The sequence below is a fragment of the Erythrolamprus reginae genome, chromosome 9 (assembly GCF_031021105.1).
Source record: "Erythrolamprus reginae isolate rEryReg1 chromosome 9, rEryReg1.hap1, whole genome shotgun sequence".
In the NCBI taxonomy this organism is placed as follows: Eukaryota; Metazoa; Chordata; class Lepidosauria; order Squamata; family Dipsadidae; genus Erythrolamprus; species Erythrolamprus reginae.
Genome location: NC_091958.1, coordinates 3,643,456 through 3,658,406, shown reverse-complemented (window position 1 = coordinate 3,658,406; position 14,951 = coordinate 3,643,456). Strand labels below are relative to the sequence as shown.

Here is a 14,951-nt window from a genome sequence, read left to right as displayed (position 1 = left end):
AAGCCCTTAGATTTATTCGCTGAATTGTGACACAGCTGTTTATCCAGCCCAACCGTAAACTATTCTGATGCCTTCAATCGGATTTTTTTTTTTTAATGTAGGGTTCTATCTAAGATTAGATGAATTGATGGTCTAGTGGCAGACTGCCAAAATCAATTCTTTTTTCCCCCTTAATCTAATCATATAAATGAGTATCTGGAAATGAGTGAGAGCTTTATATCCCTCTATGAGCAACGCACTTCTAGTGTTTCTATGTGCGATTCATATTCTTAAAGAATACAGCTTTCTTTACACAAGCAACCAGCAATGCCGGTAGCAAAATATCAGAATGGGAGGAGCTATTTTTTTATTGTTGCTTTAGCATTAAAAAAACCTATACTTATAAAAGGAAATTACAACGGCAAACATACGACATATGCAGAAAAGCTATTTAAGAAAAACCTAGCTATTGGGTTGGGAGAGAATGGTACCTTGCGAAGCAATGCCAAAATTTGGTGATTTAACAGAATTGATATTGTTGTTTGTTGTTACTGTTTGTCTGTCTGTCTATCTGTTTGTCTGTTTGTTTGTTTGTTTGTTTGTTTGTTTGTTTGTTTGTTTAGGTACACTGAGAGCATATGCACTGTTCTGCTGGGCTCTCTGGTAGGAGCCTCCCAAAAATTCAAGGGTACAAATTTCAAAACAATGTTCTTTATCCCAAAATTAAAAATAAACTAAGCACTCTTTTTGCATTGCAAAGAGCACTCTTCCCAAAACAACCGGGTAGTCTGTACAATTTCCCTTAAGCAGACATTAAGTACTTAGCTAGCAGCTGTGAAGAAACTTCACACCCCTTCTTCTTCTAACGAAGTGAGACACACACACACACATTGCTCTGCTTTGTTTTCAAAGGTTTGAAAAATCAATAAGCAAAATCCAGAAACCAGCAATCCAGGATTCCTGACGAACTGCGATCAGATACTCTTCCATAACGGCCAAACCCACACGTTGCTATTTATAGCAGCAGCCCTAATTACTGGAGCCCCACCCAACCACAGGTGGCCTCATTTTCTCTTGTAATAATCCTTTAGTTGTTGTCTCCTATGCATCACTCTACGCATGCATGGATGTGTCATTAATTCTTGTTCAGAATCCAAAGATGATACAGATGATTGATCTCCTCCTGGGCTGTCTGCCAAACTCCCCTCTTCCCTGTCACTCATGCTGCCTTGGTCAGAGGAGGCTTCGTCGGCAGATTCCGTCGGGAGCAAAACAGGCCTGCGGCATGTGGATGTCTCCCCCACATCCACCTGCACATTCCTTGGGGCAGGAGCTGGGCCAGAGCTAACCACAACATGCACCAAGATAAATTCCTTGTGTGCCCAATCACAGTTGGCCAATAAAATGCTTTTATATTCTATATATTTTGAACTCGGTTTTGGTTTACTGTATTTCTGGGATCCAAAAAAAATAGGTTTTGGAAAGAATTAAAGAAAGGTCAGAGCATTCTAAATGCATTTTGGGGGTCCTACCATGGAAATTGGCATGAATACATATTAACGCTTGACAAAAATCAGAACTGTATGCCAGCCTCACATATCTTTGATGGCTAAATTCAGCATAAAAACAGTCCCTCCCAGTGATAATAAAAGAATTAAAAGGAACATTCTCAACACTATGTGCTAGAAGATGGTGAGATTGTCTTGCTACTGTGATGTGAACTTCCTTATTATGGTAAGGACCGGCACAGAACATCTAATCCATATCAAGTTGTGATTAGTGGAATTAGAGAATTTAATCAGCAGTGACATTTTGATCAAGCGTGGGGAAAATATTAATACTACAGGGCAAATATCATAACAAAACACTGAGATGCAAGAAAAATAATGAATACTCTTTGAAGTAAACATGGCCAATTTTGGACGCCTATCAAAACATGGACTTTAACTCCTAGGATTCTCAGCAACAACTATTATTTCCAAACCGTAACAGCTGTTTTGAAGAATAAAACAAGATTAGGTCTCCACCCAAAGTATTACAATAAAATTCCCCACCAAATTAGGATTATTGATTTATTTCTACTGAAATCCTCTTGCTGAGATTTTTTTCTCCTCCCATTTAAAATTAAATTAAATGGAGAACTACACACCAGTTAGAAACAGCCCAGAGATTTGAGTGATTGAGACAGTCAAACAATGTTGTTAAAATGCAATCCTTAGCTGCGTTAGCAGAGAAATACAATCAAGTATAAAGCCTTAGTAGCCTCGGTGGCGCAGTGGTCAGAGTGCAGTACTGCAAGCTACTTCTGCTGATCACCATCTGCCAGCAATTTGGCAGATCGAATCTCAGTAGGCTCAAAGTTGACTCATCCTTCCACCCTTCCGAGGTTGGTAAAATGAGGACCCAGATTGTTGGGGCAATAGGCATACTCTCTGTAAACCACTTAGAGAGCGCTGTAAATCACTGTGAAGTGGTATATAAATCTAAATGCTATTGCTATTAGAAAGCTCACACCTAAAATATTGCATCCAGTTTTGGTCACCACACTATAAAAAAGAAAGTGCAGAGAAGAGCAACAAAGATGGTTACTGTTGTGGTTAGCACTGGCCCAGCTCCTGCCCCAAGGACCGTGGATGTGGGGGAGACATCCACATGCTGCAGGCCTTTTTGGCCCCCAGTGGAATCTGCTGATGAAGGCTCCTCTGACCAAGAAGACAGGAGTGACAGGGAGGAGGAGACTGTGGCAGACAGCTCAGAAGGAGATCAATTATCTAGCTCCTCCTTGGATTCAGAACAAGAGTTAATGATACAGCCACGCATGCGGAGAGCGATGCATAGGCAACAACAACTGAGAGATTATTATCAGAGAAAATGAGGCCACCTGTGGTTGGGTGGGGCTGTGGTAATTAATGAGGCTGCTATAAATAGCAGCCTGTGGGTTTGGCCATTGTGGAGGATTATCTGATCGTTGTGTTTCGTGCCTGCTTTGCTGTGTTTGACCTTTTGTGTGCTGATTTTCCCCGCTTTGAAACTAAACCAGAGCAAAGTGTGTTTCACTTTGTGAAAGAAGGACTGTGAATTGCCTCACAGCTGCAAGCTAAGTATCACAGAACTGATAAGGGACTTGTACCAATTACCAGTTTGTTTGGAGATGAGTGCTCTTTGCTATACCAAAAGAGGGCTTGGTTTAAGTGAATTTTCATTATAAAGAACATTGTTTTGAATTTTCAAACATGTGTGTGTCTGAAATTTGTACCTGTGAATTTTTGGGAGGAGTGTACCAGAGAGCCCGACAGAACAGTTACTGGAGGCTAAAACAAATGAAGAACGGATATAGGAACTGGATAGGTCTAATCTACTGAAGAGAAGGACCAGGGGATGCATGATAGCAGTCTTTCAGTATTTGAGGGGCTGCCCCAGAGAGGAAGGGGTCAAGCTGTTCTCCAAGGCACCTGAAGACCAGAAAAAGAATAATGAATGAAAACCGATCAAGGAGAGACTCAACCTGGAAGTAAGGAGGAATTTTCTGACAGTGAGAACAATCAACCCATGGAACAGAAGTTGCCTTCGGATGTTGTGGGAGCTTCATCACTGAAGGCTTTCAAGAAGACTGCCATTGGTCATAAATGTTGTAGGTGCAGGGTCTCCTATTCGGGCAGAGGGTTGGACTAGATGACCTACAAGGTCCCTTCCAGTTCTTTTAATCTGTCTAAATAAGTGTTCATCAAAAGACTGTTTGCAGTGGAAAAAAACCCATTTCTTGCGCAAAGAATTAGTGTGGAAAGAAGACCGGCTGTCGTATAATCCTTGTTCCCTGGGCTGCTATAAACTGTGTATATACCTAAAGGCAAAACAATTAAACTTTAAATATTTAAAAAGTTGTACATAGCAGCCAATTTCCTTCCAGGATGACAGAGAAAATGTCAGGGATATGAATTTTTTTTTGTAATTATTATTCAGGAAGGAAATTGTAAATGTTGAAGAATTAACTATTTTTCACTTCATTTGCAATTATTTTGTTTCAAAGAGCACCACACTGGAAGTCCCAAAATAGCGCCAATTGCTCTATCCATCCTAGGGTTTCCTGCCAAGCAGGGGGTTGGACTAGAAGACCTCCAAGGTCCCTTCCAACTCTGTTGTTGTTGTGATGATGATGATGATGATGATGATGATGATGATGATGATGATTCGTGGCAAAACTCACTTAAAAACTTTCTTACTTCTGTTCTGTCGGGCTCTCTGGTAGACTCCTCCCAAAAATTCACAGGTACAAATTTCAGACACACACACGTTTGAAAATTCAAAACAATGTTCTTTATAATTAAAATTCCCTTAACCTAAGCCCTCTTTTGGGATAGCAAAGAGCACTTGTCTCCAAACAAACTGGTAATTTGTACAAGTCCCTTATCAGTTCTGTGATACTTATCTTGCAGCTGTGAGGCAATTCACAGTCCTTCTTCTTTCACAAAGTGAAACACACTTAGCTCTGGTTTAGTTTCAAAGCAGGGGAAAATCAGCACACAAAAAGTCAAAGTCAGTAAAGCAGTCACGAAACACAACGATCAGATAATCCTCCACAATGGCCAAACCCATAGGCTGCTATTTATAGCAGCCTCCCTGATGACCACAGCCCCACCCAACCACTGGTGGCCTCATTTTCTTTGATAATAATCTCTCAGTTGTTGTTGCCTATGCATCGCTCTCCACATGCATGGCTGTATCATTAACTCTTGTTCTGAATCCAAGGAGGAGCTAGATAATTGATCTCCTTCTGAGCTGTCTGCCACACTCCCCTCCTCCCTGTCACTCATGTCTTCTTGGTCAGAGGAACCTTCATCAGCAGATTCCACCAAGGGCAAAACAGGCCTGCAGCATGTGGATGTCTCCTCCACATCCACAGTCCTTGGGGCAGGAGCAGGGCCAGAGCTAACCACAACAACTTCACAACATACATTTGCGGCTCAATTGTGGTTTGTAAGTAGTACTTATAGTTTTGGGGTTAAAAAGGATGAGGAAGAGTATTAAAGAAGGAAGAGGAAGGACAGGAAGAGAGAGGTGAGGATAAGTTAAGAAACAAATTTAAGTCCTTTGCATAAGACATGATTTTGGACCTTTAGCCATCAGAAAATGCACTTCTGCTAATCACTGATTAATTCATTTTGGAACAAAATATTTTTCCATTGGCACCAAGTTCCCTAAAGGTTAATATTTCCAGTTATTTTCTCTACCGCACACAGAAAAGAAAAAAAGAAGAACCTCAAGAGCTGAAGGTTTGAACTGAAGGCTACTCAGACTCCGAATCTGCATATGGATGAGGGCCCTGAAGTTTCCCACTGTTAAATATTCATCCATTCTGAAAAGGAGATGGGCTGCCAATTTCTCGCAGGCCTAAACTGGGACTCAGTGGTGACTCTGTCGTGTCGTAGAAGCATTGCAAACTGATGTTTAATTTGCAAACTCCCTTCTCTTTTGTAGGTGGGTTTTCCAATGCAAATGTTTTCATTAACTGCTGTCTTAGGGAGGAGAAATATACAGTGGTACCTCTACTTACGAACTCCATTCGTTCCGTGATCAGGTTCTTAAGTAGAAAAGTTTGTAAGAAGAAGCAATTTTTCCCATAGGAATCAATGTAAAAGCAAATAATGCGTGCAAACCCATTGGGAAAGAAATAAAAGCTTGGGATTTGGGTGGGAGGAGGACGAGGAAGAAGAGGAGGAGGACAGTTGCTGCCCAGAGCGAATGGAGCGTTTCTTTTCTCTGGGCGCTTGCAGAGGTTTATTCCCTCTTCAAGTGGCCAGAGAAAGGAAAATGCTTCATTCGCTCTGGGCTGCCAAAATCTCCTCTGGCAGCCCAGAAAAGCCTGAGATGGCTGGGATTAAAGGGCGAATGGCAGGAAACTGGCTGGGCCTTTGTGCCACTCTCAAATTTCCTGGGAAATTTGTCCAGGCTTGGGTTCTTAAGTAGAAAACGGTTCTTAAGAAGAGGCAAAAAAATCTTGAACACCCATTTCTTATGTAGAAAAGTTCTTAAGTAGAGGCGTTCTTAAGTAGAGGTACCACTGTATAACCAAGTGATTATCTTTGAACAAATTTGACCTGCCGTGAAAATTAAATAGGGGACCGGAAGGGCTACTGATGAAGATTTTTTTTGCCCAAATGTCACACAGTCCTTTTAAAGAAACAAAAGTGAAGAGAAGAGAATATTTGCAACTTAGGGTTGGACTGTGGGGATCATTGTTGTTCTCTGAGCTTGGCTTTTTTCTTAAAGACTTTTCATGACCCAACTTGGTAACATCATCAATGCTACAAGGGAGTAGGGTTTTCTCTCTGTTTTTATACAACTGGCTTGCCCTGTGAGTGTTGGTGTTGTTCCTAGCACTGATTATGTTATCTGGTTGGGTAATGAAATTGACTAAGCCAGGGGTAAGGAAAGTTGGCTCTTCCATGACATGTGGACTTCAACTCCCAGAATTCCTGAGCGAGCATGATTGGTTCAGGAATTCTGGGAGCTGAAGTCCACAAGTCATAGAAGAGCCAACTTTGCCTACCCCTGGACTGGGCTGTTGTTGAGAACACCCCCAAAAAACATAAGCATATGGATTATTTGCAAAGCTTATATTCACAAAATGAGATTTTGGAGTACAAAGGTAGACCGATTTAAGAGATGCAGAAGAAAGGCTTGTCCAGGGAAAAAAACTTATTACAGTGGTTTTTCAATGGATAGTTATGAACACCATGTAGCCATACTTTTGTTGACTTAGCTCGGCCCATTTCTGCTTATTTTCCTCCGTTCTCTTAAAATGTAAAGTGCATTGATTATTCAAGTAAATTTACCTTTGCTGTTTTAGCTGACTGGTTAATTGATCAATTGATTGATTAATTACAGGAGGAGTAGAAAAGCAATCCCAGTTTCATAGCATCAATAAATGCCACATAGACCTGATTGCACAAACCCAGAAAAGGTACCTTTTTTTTCTCCTTCTGCCATGCAAAATACTTGTTATCCTGAATTAGAAGCTCCACGGATCGGTCTTCCCCAACCAGGTGCCCTCTGAATACATTGGACCAGGTCTCCGGGTAGGCATCCTGGAAATTCTAGGAGTTGAAGTGGAAGGTATCTACCTGGGGGGAATCAGATGGTGGAAGGTCACCTTGCAGGTGAAGCCAGAGGAGGCACGGATAGGCGGCTCCAGCAGAAACCTCTTGGATGGAAAAGCAAACAATCATTTGACCCAGATCTGAGATGCAAATGGTTGGGAAAGATTGAATATTGCAATATTTAAAGGTATTCCTCTGAGTCCATTTGGGAGAGGAGGAGGGGGGGGGAGGAAGGAGGAGGAGGAGGAGGAGGAGGAGGAGGAGGAGGAGGAGGAAGGAGAAGGAGAGGAGGAGAAGGAGGAGAAGAGGAGAAGAGGAGGAGGAGGAATGAGGAGGAGGAGCGGAGGAGGAAGAGGAGAAAGATAATGAGAAGGAGAGGAGGAGGAGGAGGAGGAGGAGAGGAAGGAGGAGGAGGAGAGGAAGGAGGAGGAGAAGGAGAAGAAGAAGGAGGAGAAGGAAGAGGAAGGAGGAGGCAGAAGGAGGAGAAGAAGCAGAGGATGAGGAAGGAGGAGGACGAGGAGGAGGAGGAGAAAGAGGAGGAGGAGGAAGGAGAAGGACAAGTAGAAAGAGAGGAGGAGGAGGAGGAGGAGAGTGAGAGGAGAAGGAGGGGGAGAAAGAGGAGGAAGGAGAAAGAGAGGAGGAGGAAGAGGAAGGAGGAGGAGGAAGGAGGAGGCAGAAGGAGGAGAATAAGCAGAGGACGAGGAAGGAGGAGGAGGAAGAGGAGGAGGAGAAGAAAGAGGAGGAGGAAGGAGAAAGAGGAGGAGGAGGAAGGAGAAGGAGAAGTAGAAAGAGAGGAGGGGGAGGAGAAAGATGAGGAAGGAGAAGGCGAGGAGGAGGAAGAGGAAGGAGGAGGAGAAAAGAGGAAAGGGGAAGAAAAAAAGAAAGAGAAGAAACAACCTGTTTTCTAAGTACTTCTCTAAGGCTACACTCACCAACATAACTGGTAAATACTACTAATTCCTCTTCTAGCTATATTTCTGAAATGGCTTAAAACAAACTGGAGATCTCCTGCTGCAATCATTATGAATCTAGGGCCTTTGATATGTTTATGCAAACTTCTGCAAGCTTGCAGGCCTTCTGAAGCTTATCAGGACCAAACAGAGCGAGCCTGAAGCATGTGGAGACGAATCCCAATGCTTACGTGTGGTTACATTGACCCTCCTTTGCCATATTAACTGAGCTCGTAATATATCATGTGGCCCAATTCTTTCTGTTGTTGCTGTTATTCCTCCTGTAATCTTAGGCAACAGATTTTCATAATCAAATCGTATCGCTGAATTTGGCCAAAAGGAACACACACACAAAGCCCTTGGCCTATTATCAGCACATTAAGTGAAAGGTGTGGTTGGTTTTTTTTTAAATCCATGTGCAAAAAGCTAAAGAATGTTAATTTTTGGAAGCAGATCCAAACTTGACACCCAATGGTTCTGCACTGCAGGCAACGCATTAGTTCGTCCTGCAAAGAACTTGGTTCGGCAAAAGACTTGGCAACGAGTACTCCTTAGCTCAGCTGGAAGCTTTGAAACTGATGTTTCACTTGATGTGGTAAACCACAGGAGTCCTGGGATTGCTGTAAACTCTGAAACACGCTTAATATAATATTTTTTTAAAAAAAAAACTTGCACATCTCACATCCCTTCTTTCTGAAATAAAAAAATCCCACTAGATTCACGTAGGTGGCACGAGGGACAGATTGGGTTAAGAACAGAACAATCTTTGAAGGTGACTAGCTAACTTTGCAAACAACTCAGGTCCTGAAAGGAAGCCCACAAGGTTCGCCTGGTGCACCAGTTGCGGCCCTATTTCGACCGGGACTCATTGCTCACAGTCACTCATGCCCTCATCACCTCAAGGCTCAACTACTGTAATGCTCTCTACATGGGGCTACCTTTGAAAAGTGTTCGGAAACTTCAGATCGTGCAGAATGCAGCTGCGAGAGCAGTCATGGGCTTTCCCAAAAATGCCCATGTTACACCAACACTCCGTAGTCTGCATTGGTTGCCGATCAATTTCGGGTCACAATTCAAAGTGTTGGTTATGACCTTTAACGCCCTTCATGGCATCGGACCAGAATATCTCCGAGACCGCATTCTGCTGCACAAATCCCAGCGACCGATTAGGTCCCACAGAATCGGCCTTCTCCGGGTCCCGTCAACTAAACAATGTCGATTGGCGGGCCCCAGGGGAAGAGCCTTCTCTGTGGCAGCCCCGACTCTCTGGAACCAGCTCCCCACAGAGATTACAACTGCCCCTACCCTCCTTGCCTTTCGTAAACTCCTCAAAACCCACCTTTGTCATCAGGCATGGGGGAATTTAGATATCTCCCCTGGGCCTATATAATTTATGTATGGTATGTTTGTAGGTATGTCTGCTTAAAAACGGGGTTTTCTTAACTACTTTAAATTTTAAATTGTAAATTATTAGATTTGTTATGAATTGTTTTATTATGTTGTGAGCCGCCCCCAGTCTAGGGAAAGGGGCGGCATACAAATCTAGTAAATAAATAAAATAAATAAATAAATAAATAAAATAAGGGCAACTCCTAGAAGGTAAGTGACCTTGCCATTGGCCAATTAAGATCTTGGCAATATTATCCAAATATTAATAGGCAAATGCATTAGCGCGGATGATCTAAGAGGCCATGGGAAAGCTTTCATTGCAAGGAAAAAACAACTACTTCTTGAATTAACAGAATAAGGATAGGAAAGGATAGGAACAGAATAGGAGTTGGAAGGGATCTTGGAGGTCGTCTAGTCCAACTTAGAAGATCAAGTCCAACCTTCTATCTCGAGCAGGAAACCCCCCTTTCAATCACCTCCAAAGCTTTTTACAAGCTCAGTTGAATTTACAACTTCCATGTTGTCGTTGATGATGTTGTTGTTAGTTGCAAAGTTCCTGTCCAACTGATTGTGGCCCCACGGACAACATTCCTCCAAGCCTTTCTATCTTCTACCATCCTTTGGAGTCCATTTAAGCTCATGCCGACTGCTTCAGTGATTCCATCCAGCTATCTCGTTCTCAGCCGTCCCCTTCTTCTTTTGCCTTAAATCCTTCCCAGCACTAGGCTCTTCTCCAGTGAGTCTTCCTTCTCATTAGGTGGCCAAAGTATTTGAGTTTCATCTTCAGGATATGGCCTTCTAAAGAGCAGTCAGCGTTGATGTCTTCTAGGACAGACCAGTCGGATCTTAAAATCTTAAATTCAAAGGCCTCAATTCTTTGGCGTTCAGCCTTTCTTATGGTCCAACTTTCACAGCCATACAGTGCAACTGAGAAAACCATAGCTTTGACTATATGTATATTATTATTATTATTATTATTATTATTATTATTATTATTATTATTATTATTATTATTATTTATTTATTATTTTTTTATTTTTTTATTTTTTAAATTGGATTTGTATGCCGCCCCTCTCCGTAGACTTGGGGCGGCTAACAACAGTAGTACAAAACAGCATCCAAATCCAATACTAAAATAGTTAAAAAACCCTTATTATAAAACCAAACATACATGCATACAAACATAACATGCATAAATTGTAAAGGCCTAGGCGGAAAGAATATCTCAGTTCCCCCATGCCTGATGGCAGAGGTGGGTTTTAAGGAGCTTACGAAAGGCGAGGAGGGTGGGGGCAATTCTAATCTCCAGGGGGAGTTGGTTCCAGAGGGCCGGGGCCGCCACAGAGAAGGCTCTTCCCTTAGTATTGTACCAATACTTAGTATAGTATTGGTATTGGTATTGGTACTGGTACTAGTACTAGTATTGGTGTTAGTACTACTTTAACTTCCATGTCTTAGGTATAAATCATATAACGATCACCGGGCATTTTATAATTTTCTCTGCAATCTAATTAACACCCGATTCTGTACATTACAAGTATTTGTTCCCTGGGTACATGTTATGAATTCTCCGTAGCCAACTCCACAATTCCAGCCATCAATCCCCCCATTAAAATTCACCCATGTCCCCAGACTACATCTAATGAAGATTCAGAATAGAAGAAACCTGAATATGTTTTATGATGTCTAAAATAAATTGGCTGGTGCTTAGCTCCGGCAAAATAGAATCTCTATCTGTGACAAATTAATTAACACACGGCAGGCTTTTGCATTCCACAAGGGAGTTGTCTGTCCTTTGTCTACACTCAGAAGAGCATGCCACACTGAGATGAGCTTTATGGAGACACTCTCGGAGAAAATGCACCATTTGGCCCCTGCCAAAAATGCCTCCATGCTATCACTGTAAGATGCCAGATGTTCCAAGATAGATGGATGTGTTCTCCTGGAAATTCCCAAACATGCCATCGTGCTGCTAATATATTTCCTCCCAAGTTTGCGGTGGTATTTCAAACATGGTAATTCGAGGTGATAAAGAGGAACGCTTGACAATGGCAATATGTCCAAAGCGAGGCAGAGATGTGCTGTTGCAATGACTTTTAACTTCGCAGTGACAAGGTGAACGAGACCTTTGTTATTTACTTCTGTTTATGTCGTCCAGATGTCCCATTCTGCGTTGCGCATTTTCTTTTGGGAGCTCGGAACGACATATGTAGAATCACAGAAGGACATATGTAAAACCACTGGGAGGGACCTCGGAGGTCTTGCAGTCCAACCCCCAGGAGCCCAAGGGAGAAGTCCTTGTTCCATCGTAGACAAACTGCTGCCCAATCTTTTCTTGGAAACCTTCAGTGATGGAGCATTCATAGCTCCAGAAAGCAAACCGTTCCCTTAATTAATCCTTCTCACTGTAATCTTTCCTATTACCTATCTCTTTTTCTACTTATGACTCTAACCTTGTTGCTTGAATCTTTACTGTTTATATTGTTTTATTTCGTTTCCTAATATGATTTCGATTGCTCGTTTAGTGGTGTCTTATGATTCATAATGAATGTATTTATGATGACTACGATCATGATTTATCACTTATAGCTTTTATGTACACTGAGAGCTTATGCACCGAAGACAAATCCCTTGTGTGTCCAATCACACTTGGCCAATAAAGAATTCTATTCTATTCTATTCTACTCTACTCTACTCCATATTCTATTCTGTTCTGTACTGTTATACTATTCTATCCTGTTCCATTCTATTCCATTCTATATTCTATTCTATTCCCTAATCTATTCTATTCTATTCCATATTCTATTCTGTTCTGCACTGTTATACTATTCTATCCTGTTCCATTCCATTCCATTCCATTCTATATTCTATTCTATTCCCTAATCTATTCTTTTCTATTCTACTCTATTCTACTCTATTCCATATTCTATTCTATTCTATTCTGTACTGTTATACTATTCTATCCTGTTCCATTCCATTCCATTCTATATTCTATTCTATTCCCTAATCTATTCTATTCTATTCTACTCTATTCTACTCTATTCCATATTCTATTCTGTTCTGCACTGTTATATTATTCTATCCTGTTCCATTGCATTGCATTCCATTCTATATTCTATTCTATTCCCTAATCTATTCTATTCTATTCTACTCTATTCCATATTCTATTCTGTTCTGCACTGTTGTATTATTCTATCCTGTTCCATTCCATTCCATTCTATATTCTATTCTATTCCCTAATCTATTCTATTCTACTCTATTCCATATTCTATTCTATTCTATTCTGTACTGTTATGCTATTCTATCCTGTTCCATTCCATTCCATTCTATATTCTATTCTATTCTATATTCTATTCTATTCTACTCTACTTTACTCTATTCCATATTCTATTCTGTTCTGTACTGTTATATTATTCTATCCTGTTCCATTCCATTCTATATTCTATTCTATTCTATTCTCTGATTCTGTCCATGGAACCAAAGGTAGACCTCACCTCCTCCATGCTTCTCCCTATTTCTAAGTTAGTGGACATTCTCTTATTTCGTGATGGAAAAATCCATCAATGTGTCACATCGGTCCTAAAATCTCAACTTTGTTGGATGACACACCAAGCCATTGACTTGGCCAAAGGTGGCGCAGAGTGCCCACCAGCCAAAGGAAAGTTCCAGAACAATTTCACGCTTGCTGATAACAGCATATGGTACAGTTGCCATCAGGAATCCACAGCTTCAGCACAGATCTGCCAGTTCCCTGCAAAACAGCAGCTACCATGGTAATAGTGTGACATTAAGGGCACCCCATGCCCTCTTCAAAACCTCAACAGGTCAGGACATTGAAGGTTGCAGCTGAATGGAAGAATAAACTCTCTCTCAGCACGCAACTTGGAAAAGTCTCTTTCTCATAAAGACAAACGGCCTGAGCCAGCGCTCTCGATAACTTCTGCTGTTCTTGGAGCTGAGTCAAGCGATCCAAGGGACTGCGAGACAAACGGCAGCCTTTCTGCTCTGGTGGGAATTTATTTTATTTATTTATTTATTTATTTATTTATTTATTCTTTGTCCAATATACAATACATATGAAAGAGAATAGACATTAAGTAATATATATATAATGATAGAAAGTAAGAAAGAAGAGAAGTAGGAGGAAAGGAGAGAAAATGTATGATATATGAGATAAGGAAAGACGATTGGACAGGGGACGAAAGGCACACCAGTGCACTTATGTACGCCCCTTACTGGCCTCTTAGGAACCTGGAGAGGTCAATCGTGGAGAGTCTTAGGGAGAAATGTTGGGGGCTGGGGGCAATGAGTTCCACGCTTCGACAACTCGATTGTTAAAGTCATATTTTTTACAGTCAAGTTTGGAGCGGTTGATGTTAAGTTTGAATCTGTTGCGTGCTCTTGTGTTGTTGCGGTTGAAGCTGACGTAGTCGTTGACCGGAAGGACGTTGCAGCATATGATCTTGTGGGCAATACTTAGATCGTGTTTTAGGCGTCGCAGTTCTAAGCTTTCAAGATTTTATTTATTTATTATTTAGATTTGTATGCCGCCCCTCTCCGAAGACTCCAGGATAGTTAGTCTATTTTCGTAAGGTATTCTGTTTCAAGTGGAGGAGTGAAGGGCTCTTCTGGTGAAGTATCTGGACGTTTTCAAGAGTGTTGATGTCTGAGATGTTGTGTGGGTTCCAGACAGATGAGCTGTATTCGAGAATGGGTCTGGCATAGGTTTTGTAGGTTCTAGTCAGTAGTGAGAGATTGCCAGAGCAGAAGCTACGTAGGAAATGGAAGATGTGCCATCAAACAGCATCCTAGCCTAACCCCAAAAACTTTCCCCTTATAGACTATCCACTGTTGACCTCTCCTGATTCCTAAGAGGTCAGTAAGGCACATGCATAAGTGCACCAGAGTGCCTTCCGTCCCCTGTCCTAATGTTTCTTTGACTCGTATCATGTACAGGGGGTGGACAAAAAAATGAAAACATGTGGCTTTTTGGCATCATAATGTTTGAACATTTATTTATTTACTTACTTACTTACTTACTTACTTACTTACTTACTTACTTACTTACTTACTTACTTATTATTTATTCGATTTTTATGCTGCCCTTCTCTTTAGACTCAAGGTGGCTTACAACATGTTAGCAATAGCACTTTTTAAAAACAGAGCCAGCCTATTGCCCCCCACAATCCGGGTCCTCATTTGACCCACCTCGGAAGGAGGGAAGGCTGAGTCTACCTTGAGCCGGTGATGAGATTTCAAAAGCTGACCTACAGATCTACAGTCAGCTTTAGTGGCCTGCAATACAGCACTCTACCGGCTGCGCCACCCCACATGTTCAAATCAATCAAAACTTGATATATTTTAATGTTTTTTTTAAAATTCTATTATTTGATATGTTTTTTTAAACTATATTTTACAGAAATTTAAGGAAATTGGACAAATTGGAAATTAAATTGGAAATTTAATTAGAAACAAACTAAATTCATCTCCCGATAAGTGTATTTCTCCTCTCTCCTTATCCTAACCTAAAAAGCTA

General features: G+C 41.3%; 1 long non-coding RNA gene across 1 annotated transcript in view; it reads right to left on the bottom strand.

The window, feature by feature from the left end:
* Positions 1 to 11,703, bottom strand: part of LOC139172663 (uncharacterized) — a 59,223-nt gene extending 47,520 nt beyond the window's left edge. The window contains exons 1-2 of the long non-coding RNA XR_011559905.1: positions 11,555 to 11,703; positions 6,945 to 7,216 (exon numbers count right to left, since the gene is read on the bottom strand). This is a non-coding gene — a long non-coding RNA (uncharacterized lncRNA). The remainder of the gene's footprint in view (positions 1 to 6,944; positions 7,217 to 11,554) is intronic.
* Between the last annotated feature and the right edge of the window lie 3,248 nt (positions 11,704 to 14,951).